This window comes from Zingiber officinale, chromosome 10B, assembly GCF_018446385.1.
Source record: "Zingiber officinale cultivar Zhangliang chromosome 10B, Zo_v1.1, whole genome shotgun sequence".
NCBI classification, from domain to species: Eukaryota; Viridiplantae; Streptophyta; class Magnoliopsida; order Zingiberales; family Zingiberaceae; genus Zingiber; species Zingiber officinale.
In genome coordinates, this window is record NC_056005.1 from 60,561,430 (window position 1) to 60,571,700 (window position 10,271).

The following is a 10,271-nucleotide window of genomic DNA, read 5'->3' on the forward strand; positions in this document are numbered from 1 at the left end:
CATGCCATCCTAATAATCACTTAATAATTAAGCTATATTATTTTTTTTGCCCTGACCTAACTCTAACCCTACGGATGACAATTTTCCTCGCGGGTTTGAGACCCCGCGGGGAAAACCCGAAATGGGGATGGGGATCCCCGATTTTTCGGGGATGGAGCGGGTTCGGGGCGGGTATGGGAATACTATCCCCATCCCCGAACCCGCCCTGAATATTATTATTATTAATATTAATAAATAAATAATATGATTTTAAAAAAATATTAATAATAGTGTTAATATTAATATTAAATTTTTTAAAAATATGATTAATAATAATATTATTAATATTGATATTAATATTAATATTATCATTAATAATAATTATTAAATAATAATAATAATAATATAAATTAAATTTGGGAATGAAGCGGGGATGGGGGCGGGGATTGGGATTCGATCCCCGTGGGTTCAAATTTGGGGAATCCCCGAACTCGAAAAAAATAGAATGGGGCGGGGATGAGAATGACAAACCCGCCCTGCCCCATTGCCATCCCTAGCTAACCCCTCACAATTCCCTCACACGCCGATTTTCCTTCTTCTCCTTTGTTCTCGCTGTCTCGCTGCTCACCCACGACTCAAGCGCCGCTCCGATCCTCTCCCTTTTTCTTCCCTAAGCTGCTCTCGTCGTCGCTGCTTCTCTCCCTTGCTCCTCCCTAATCTACTCTCGTCGGCGCTCCTCTCCCTGTCTCCTCCCTCTGCTCTCGTCATTGCCGCTCCTCTCCCTTTATCCTCCCTAATCTGTTCTCACTGTTGCCGCTCCTTTCACCCACGCTCACGTATACTTGTGCCGCCGTCGGCCTCCATCGCGTGTCGCCACCACGATTACTTCACAGCACTGCCTACACGCCGTGATTCTGCCTGTCTCCTCCCAAACCCATTCTCGTCGTCGCGGCTCCCTAATCTACTCTCAACCTAGAGGTGTTGGTTCTATAAAATTACATTATTTTATCTTCCCAAATTGCTTTTTCTTTCAAAGGTAATGTTTGCTTATCTGATTATTCCATGTCATAATTATTCTGTTGATTGATCTATTGTTGTTCTTGCTTATCATCGACCTAGTTTCAATTATGTGATCATGGATCTTCATTTTTAGTTACATATAAATGATTTTATATTATTCATATCATGAACTAAATAATAAGAAAATTTTCATTTTATCATCAGGTTCTATTTGATCTATAATATTTGTCAATCTTTAGCTAATATTTTGCAGTTCTATTTTTCTATTTCTGGTGAACCTATTATGTGGCTCCTTGAGTCCTTTCTTGGATGAATTATTCAATAAACCATATCTGATTTCTTCAGGGGATAGATTGGAATTCATTTTTCTATAGAAATGAAATTGAAATCAAAGGCTCAATTTGAAGCAGAATTGGATGAAGGGACGTGCTTACTATGGTGGAGCCCTATCAGATTGTGTTGTTTACTAGCACATCTAATAGGTTAGTAGTCTAAAAAACTTTCAAAGAATACAATCCTGGCGCTTTATTCACAAATTCTGTGAAAATATTGCCTTTCCTTCATACTTGTCAATATTCTAATAATATGCAGTACTTGATAAATCATAGTTCTTAGTAGTTTCAGTATCAATGTTGTCCTTAGTAACACTGCTGAAAGACGAAAATTGGTTTCTAGTGATTTTCTAATACTCTTATCTGCACCACATTAACAACAGATAATGAAGTCGGTATGTTTCTTACTAGTACCACCTGGACCAGCAAATTTACTGTATTTTTATGGAATGTTGATTTCACTGAGTCAAATTGTATTTCTTTTGTCAAATGGAGTTACACAATAGTATTAACGCATACTTTCAACCATCAAAGTTTTTGAGCCAAGTTGATAGTTGATCATACATTATTCTATTGCTACCTGGTCATAGAGCCAGTTGTCTTGCTGATGAATTTCTTGCGATCCTATAGCCTACAACATAGTCACTGACAGCAACTTGCATGCAAACATATATGTAAATTTGGTTATATTCCTTCAGTACCAGATTTTATTTGAATCCACAATAATTAGAATTATACCAATACAAATTAACTGATGGAAAATAATATTAACAATTGATTTGAAACAGTGTCCTATTTGCTTACACTAATTTGTTTTTCACATTCTAGGCTAGTATAAATGTATAATGCCTAAGAGAATTGCATGCACCAGCTTTACTCTAATCAATTTAAATGCTAAGTTTCTGTTTATCATCTTGACTTAAAGTGGGACAAAAATGGATACTTTTCTTCTCATTTCTCTATACTGATCATGACCTTATTTGATTGGAAAAGATGATATATTTTCCACATCAAGTTAATATATATAGCATGTTGTTGTCTATCCTTAGATGTGGTAATACTCTTCTTCTGATGACATTAAGAGTTTAATAGGGCATTTTAACTACAAGATTAGTATTTTTCTCTAGATTAATGCAATAATGCCTTCTTATGAAAGCTTGTTCTTCTGTTATTATGCACTCATCTTTGAAGGAAGAGAGATTGGGAAGTTTAAGGCGAATATTGGAGATCCAGTTTGATGGTCTTGTTTGGATCATCAAGTACCCCTCTACATTGATAATGACTATTTATTTATTTTTTACATAGTACCTTCTACAGCCTTTTCGATAACTGCAAGCTGATAGATTTATGTTGTAGGATGCTCTGAGACATCTCTGGCGAGTTGCCTATCCTAATAGAGAAATTCCTCCTCTTAAATGTAAATTATGTAAGGAAATGGGTTGGCAAGGTTGTGACCCATCAACAGATTTTAGGTAAGTGGAACTTTAGTTCTACTGATACCTTAAGAAAAGATTTGACTTTTTACATAATTGTGATGCTAAATGTGTTTGTAGGGGTGGTGGCTTCATATCCTTGGAAAATCTCATTTTTTTGCCAAAAACTATCTGGTAGTTAATTTTTCCTTGAATTTTCTTTCCTTTTATTTTAGTTCTTTTGTTTCATAGCCCAAATCAGTGTTTGTCTCGTCATATGGATCAAAATTCTTTCCAAGCGTTGTTACACAAGAAAGAAGGTAGAAGAGCTGAATGGGAGTACCCTTTTGCTGTAGCTGGTGTTAATTTGTCATTTATGCTTATGCAAATGCTAGATTTACAATCACGTAGTTTGTCAACTATTAGCTGAAAGGTCAGTGCTGTACATTGATTTAAATCTTGGTTTTTTCCCGTTTCAGTCATGCCATCTAGAAAAGTTGGAATTCGGTTCCTGGACTTGCTTGGAGAAGATTTAGAAAGCTAGAGTGTGAGCTTTCACTAAAAGATGTGACTAGTGTGAAAGATTTGCCTGCGTACAACATGATGTTATAGCAACCTGTGATTCATTGTTTCAGCTCCCTGTGAGACAGTAATATATATATCCTTTGAGAATTGTGTATATCAGTTTTAAGTGAAGTTTAAGAATTCTCTACTGGTTTTGTTAACAAAACCTACTGTGAATTACCAATAATGTTCAGTTCATGTAGTCTTTCTTTGATGTGTGTTCTTCCTTTTATGTTGGCTACTTCTTGGCTAATCAGAGTTTACTTTGTTAGTTTTAAAATTCAATGATTTGTTAGTATTTAGTTAGCATTGGATTCAATATTTTTACATTAGTATTGCATTTGTACTTGTGTAATGATGGAATGAATTGTGATGATATGGTGAATGAATTGGATATTTTGGATTGTAAAACGTTTCTATCCTTTATTGTGGTGAATTGTGATGATGGTTAAATTGTGATGATGTGCAACTTTTTTTATTATGTGATGAATGTTTTGTATTCTGAATAAATATTAATAATTTATTGTGGTGTATTCTAAATATTTCTATTTAATATTTTTATAAAATATTATAATTGACATTTAATAATGTCATTATAGATTATATAAGATGACAGTTCAAAATACCCTTATAAATTATCATTACTAACATATTTTATTGTCCTTATATAACAATTTAAAATATTTATAATTGTCAATATAAATTAATTTATGTGACATTTATATTTGTCCTTATTTAGATAATAAAAAGATATTCATAAATGTCCATGAAATATTTTTTCTTGACATTTTCGATTGTCATTATATCCCTATATTTAAGATATTTTTAAAGTTAGCATAAATATTTTATAATGACATTATACAAATGTCAGGAATACTAGAGGGTCTATGCTAACACAGCATTTCAATACATTTTTTGGTGATGTCATCATAGCTTTAGTGTCACTAAAAGTATACTATAAGGGCGTTTATGTGTGTCCTTAAAGACCTTAATTCTAGTAGTGACCCTAGTCTTAGCCACAACTATCTTATGTTGACTGGGAATGTAGAAGTAATATCCCTTCGTTTCCTTGGGATATCCAATAAAATAGCACTTATCGGATTTGGGTCCCAATTTGTCCGAGACTTGATGTCGAACGTAAGCCTTACAATCCCAAATCTTCATAAAAGACACCTGGGCATCTCTCCCAGTCCATATCCTATATGGTGTCTTTATTACAGCCTTAGATGGAACTTGGTTGAGAATGAAGGCTGCTGTGTCTAGAGCATAGCCCCAAAGATACATAGGAAGATCTGTGTGACTCATCATAGACCGTACCATGTCTAATAAGGTACGATTCCTCCTTTCTGATACACCATTCCACTGTGGTGTTCCAGGAGGAGTGAGTTGGGATAGGATCCCACACTCAGCTAGATAGTCACGAAACTCATGGCTAAGGTATTCTCCACCTCGATTTGATCGAAGTATCTTAATACTCTTGCCAAGTTGGTTTTGTACTTCATTCTTGAATTCTTTGAACTTTTCAAAGGATTCTGACTTATGTGTCATCAGGTACACATAACCATATCTACTGAAGTCATCAGTAAATGTAATGAAGTACCTATAACCACCTCTAGCAGTGATATTGAAAGGGCCACATACATCACTATGTATAAGACCTAACAAGTCAGTCGCTCTCTCACTGTGTCCACTAAAGGGAGTCTTGGTCATCTTGCCAAGAAGGCATGACTCACATGTCTCACATGATTCAAAATCAAATGAGTCCAGCAAACCATCCTTATGGAGCTGGGATAAGCGTTTGTCATTTATATGACCTAAGTGACAGTGCTAGATATAGGTTTGGTTCATGTCATTTGACTTGAACCTCTTGGTATTTATGTTATAGATAGAGTTTTCAAGATCTAGAATGTAGAGTCCATTCATCAGAGGTGCACTACAATAGAACATATCATTTAAATAAACTGAACAACATTTGTTCTTTATTATAAATGAAAAGCCTTTCTCGAACAAGAAATTGATATAATGTTCTTAGTCAAAGCAGTCACATAACAATAATCATCCAATTCTAGTACAAGCCTAGAGGGAAGAGATAGAGAATAAGTTCTACAGCAACAGCAGCAACCCGTGCTCCATTGCCTAGGCGTAGGTCCACCTCGCCCTTCATCAATGCCCTACTATTTCTCAGCGCCTGCACATTAGTACAAATGTGAGAAGCACATCCGGTATCTAATACCCATGATGAAGAAATAGATAAATTGACTTCTATAACATATATACCTGAAGTGGAAGTCTCACTTCTCTTCTTCTTAAGATCTTCCAGGTAGATTTTGCAGTTCCTCTTCCAGTGTCCGGTCTAACCGCAATGGAAGCAGGTAGCATCCTTGGCAACCCCTCCTTTAGGTTTTAGTGCCTTGCCTTTGCCCTTGGCTTGGGACTTTCCCTTACCTTTAGGCTTGCCCTTGCCTTTTCCCTTTTGCACCATCAAAATGGAATTGGGCTTAACCTTCTTAAGGTTAATCTCAGCTGTTCTCAACATACTCAGAAGCTCAGGCAGTGGCTTGTCAATTTCATTCATATTATAATTTAGAACGAATTGACTATAGCTATCCGACAAGGATTGCAAGATCAGGTCAGTGGCCAGCTCTTGGCTAAGCGGGAATCCCAACCTCTGTAGGTTTTCTATATACCCAATCATTTTGAGTATATATGGGCCTACGGGAGTCCCATCTTGCATCTTGCACTGAAACAGTGCCTTAGAGATCTCGAATCTCTCGTGTCTCGCTTGTCCTTGATATAGTTGACGAAGATGCTCAACCATATCATAAGCGCCCATCAACTCATGTTGCTTCTGAAGCTCAGAGTTCATGGTCGCAAGCAGACAGGACACATCTAATGTGTCATCTTGATGCTTCTTGTAAGCATCACGATCAGCTCGCGTGGCAGTGGCAGGAGGTGCCTCGGGAATGGGCTGCTCCAGGACGTACAGTTTTCTTTCTTGAGTGAGAACTATTCTCAGATTTCTGTACCAGTCTAGGAAATTAGCTCCGTTGAGCTTGTCCTTCTCAAGGACGGAATGCAGGGAGAAAGAGTTCGTATTTGACGTCATGGTAATCTACAACAGAAAAATGTAAGAAAATAAATATCATATTCCAATTAATTATCTAATTAGGCCTTTAATTAAATGATGCTCCCACTGAATTCTATAATTCATGTGGGACAAGATCTACATCATACTATGCCCTGAGTTAGCTTTGGTTAAAACACCCAAGACTTAGTATGATCGGTAGGTAAACCAATTACATCTCTATGCAACTCTTGTTTATAGGATCAAAATCCACATTTATATTAAAACTCGAGTTAGCTTTGGCTAATACACCCAAGAGTTAATATAAATGTGATTTTGTCCTATCTACCAACAATTAAAAAATGCTTATAGTTAAACTTGATCCAATTGAGTTAACTAGTTACTCAATCTAATTGAGTTGTACTCACCCATGCGTTGATAGGCGGAACCAAGATTGTCCCTCCGTACCCTACCAAGATAGTATGCGTTGCACTGCTTTGGCAGATTCAACAACAACATGCGATCGAGGTAGTGATGGGTATCACGGCATGATAGGCATTTTGAGTTGACGAGATTGAGATCTAATCTAATCTTCGATGTGTATCATATACTCGATTTAGATCTAATCTAATCGTGGAGGTGCATCATGTGCGCGACTTAGATCTAATCTAATAGTTAAGGCACTAATTAATTACTAATCTAGCATGCATCACATATACACACACAAGCAATTAATTAAACTTTTTGTGATTAGTCATGACCCTACTATGATCTTCTCAAGCCAATGAGAAGATCGGATGGTCAACCTAAGGTCAACAACTTCTCAAGCTCCTTCCTTTGACCACTCGTGTTGCTCGCACCCTCCTCGTAACTCCGTCTCAAGTGGATCTTCCACCGCTCCATTTTGTACATTACAAAAGTGAAACTTGAGTTACATTCGAGTCTAAACTATTTACAATAGGAATAAATAAATAGAAAGGCACGACGCGTAGGTCACGTATCAAATATACAACACGCACAATCACATAACGGCACGCAGGCCGTATTATGAATTACAATACATAATATCCAATCAAATTGGGTCTTTTGGGCCATGATCATCACAAAATAATACAAAATTCTAAATTATGTAATTTCTATAAATTTCTATAATTTTTCTTACAATTTTTACAATTTTTATGAGTAAAAATTCCCGGCGGTCCCGTTTAGCGATTTTCAGGCGCAATCGGAAACGAAACCCCTTGCGGGGTCAGGGGCGGCACCCCTACCAGCGATATAACCATTGCGAGTGTTCCTAAGCGATCCTACAACGCCTTAGTCTGCTGTCCCAAAACGATTTGGGGGTGAAACCTTGCCGTTTCAGAAATATTTTCTCGGTAGTCGAAGCCTACAAGTGTCTAAACACTTGTGCTTCGCTTCTACGAGAAAATTACTCATAAAATCTATAAAAATCATAAAAATATAGAAACTTACAGATCTGTAGAATTTCATAAACTTCAAAATAAAACTCGTACGTGCTTTGCACATGGCTCTGATAACACTGTTGGGTTTTTCGGGCCGCAAAAATCCGCTTTTTGCATTGCGGAAACCCCGAAACCCCGCCACCGGATCCGTGCGAAGAAATTAAAATTTCATGAAAACTTTCACGTACGAGTTTACTAAGCCTAGATCTACTTTAGATCTTCAAGATAAGAATTTACCCTTGATGCGAAGCCCTTCGTTAAATCCCGCTCATCCAAGGTTCGTCGGATCTCGAGAGTATCAAAGTAGATGCTCCTCTATGTGTATCCACACAAGCAAGAGATGGAAAAACCTAACAAAAAGGTGTGCTAGCACCTTTGAAAGGTTCGGCCAAAGAGGAGGAGAGGGAGATAGGTTGAGAGCTTAAGGAAGAAGAAGGAGGTTTCAACACAAAAATAAAATTTACACTTGAATTTTTTGTGGCTGGCCACATTAAGAGGGATTATAACCTCCATGGAATGCCAAGAGTCACAACTCTTGGTAACTCCCATGAGGTGGCATCTCACTTAAGCAACCATGATGATGTGGAGCATCATCATTGGCCCACTCTTTGCCAACTCACCAATGAGGTGGCAAATGGTCAAGTCAAACTTGACCGTTCATCTTCCTCTCAAGTCAAGTCAAACTTGACCACTTCTCTCCCTTGGTTGATCTAATCTAACCATTGGTTTAAGTCAATTTTAATTTAATGAATCTCTATTCATTGAATTAAATTAATTAAATGAGTCTAAGTCCAAATTAGACTCACTTAACACATGAATCAAATTGAGTCCAACTCAATTAGCTTAATTTGGATTACTCTTAATCCAATTTGGTTCATCACATGAACCTAATCCTTTAGGTTCATCAAATGAACCTAATCTCCATCTAATTGCCCTTTGTGTGTGATCCTATAGGTTCTTGTAACGTTGGCAATGCTCCTAAACCCATTTAGAAGCATAAGTAATGAGCGGTATCTAGCAACACATCATTACTACCCAAGTTACAAGAATGTTGAGATCCAACATCACCTTGTGACTACTAATTGTGACTCCTCACAAATATGACAAGTGTCCTTCTATCCTTGACATCTAAATTGATCAATGTGAGGCATAGACCGTGTCATCCTCTAATCAATCTAAATCTTGAATCCCAAGTAGATACACTCAATCAAATGAGCTCAACATCTCATATTGACTCATTTGAGCATGACCATGCACTTAGTGGTCTCACTCTATCAAGAATATCTATGTCTCTCCCGTCATATAGGAGGGATAGATCCCATCTACATCACTCACATCCCTCCGCATAATTTGTTACATACCCAGTAATCACCTTTATAGTCCACCCAGTTACGAGTGACGTTTGACGAAGCCAAAGTATGTAACTCCTTATGTAGGGAACCATTGTGACTTCAGGTCCAAGGACTAATAGTCATACTAATAGCCACATGAGAAAGTATATGACACTCATATAACGATCCATGATACTTTCTCATGGCGGGTCATTCAGTATACATTCTCCAATGCATACCCATGTGTCAACTTGATATCTCCATATCCATGACTTGTGAGATCAAGTCATCGAGTTGACCTACATGTTAGTCTCGTCGCATTAACATTGTCCCTGAATGTTAATACTTGACTAGGAATGATTAAAAGTAGTGGTCCCTATATCATCTTACTATCGATTCAACCAATCGATTGATATATGTAAGAACCTTCTACTCAATGATGCTATTATACTTAGTTATTTGACACCAATACAAGTAAGTATAATAACCAAAAAACAAATGCCTTTATTTATATACAAGAATATGATACAACGAGTCCATGCAACAATCATCAAATGATTGGCTCTAGGGCTCTAACGAACACAACAATCTCTCCCTTTTTGATTATGGCAACTGAAATTCAAAGTTAAGTAAAATAGATAAATATTTTTTAAAAGGAATGCAAGCATAGTTAAGCTAAAACTAACTTAAATAAGTTAAAAGGAATACAAGCATAGTTAAGCTAAAACTAACTTAAACTTTGTAATGCTAAGGCTCCCCCTTAAACTTTGTAAGGCTCCCCCTTAATAAAGGCTCTTTTTATAGAGTTGGAATTTCCTACTTTGAATTTTTCTATTCTCCCCCTTTGCCATTTATCAAAAAATGAGCAAGTTTGAATAATTCCAACTTTTCAAACAGATTTTATAGTTAAAAAATAGAGAATTAAATAAATATTAGGCTTAAAAGAGGGATAACGATACTTTGATAACACTTAGCTTGTTGAAATTTATTGTAGAACTCTTAGCTAAGTGAAATAAGGGTCTAAAGAGATATGTTGATTTTGAAGGATAATGTTAGCCAATTTTTGAAACTGAGTTGAGCTCTTTGGAAAATATGTTGTAAAATTT

The 10,271-nt window shown here is 36.6% G+C and overlaps 1 long non-coding RNA gene across 5 annotated transcripts; it reads left to right on the forward strand.

Moving 5' to 3' along the window:
- Positions 1 to 528: 528 nt before the first annotated feature.
- Positions 529 to 3,521, forward strand: LOC122028556. Of its 5 annotated transcripts, XR_006124854.1 has the most exons (6): positions 529 to 957; positions 1,345 to 1,481; positions 2,523 to 2,590; positions 2,688 to 2,803; positions 2,885 to 2,938; positions 3,223 to 3,521. It is a non-coding gene; the product is annotated as an uncharacterized LOC122028556 (long non-coding RNA). The 5 variants fall into 5 exon arrangements; XR_006124856.1 differs by having other exon boundaries at positions 2,523 to 2,803; XR_006124857.1 differs by lacking the exon at positions 2,523 to 2,590.
- The last annotated feature ends 6,750 nt before the right edge of the window (positions 3,522 to 10,271 follow it).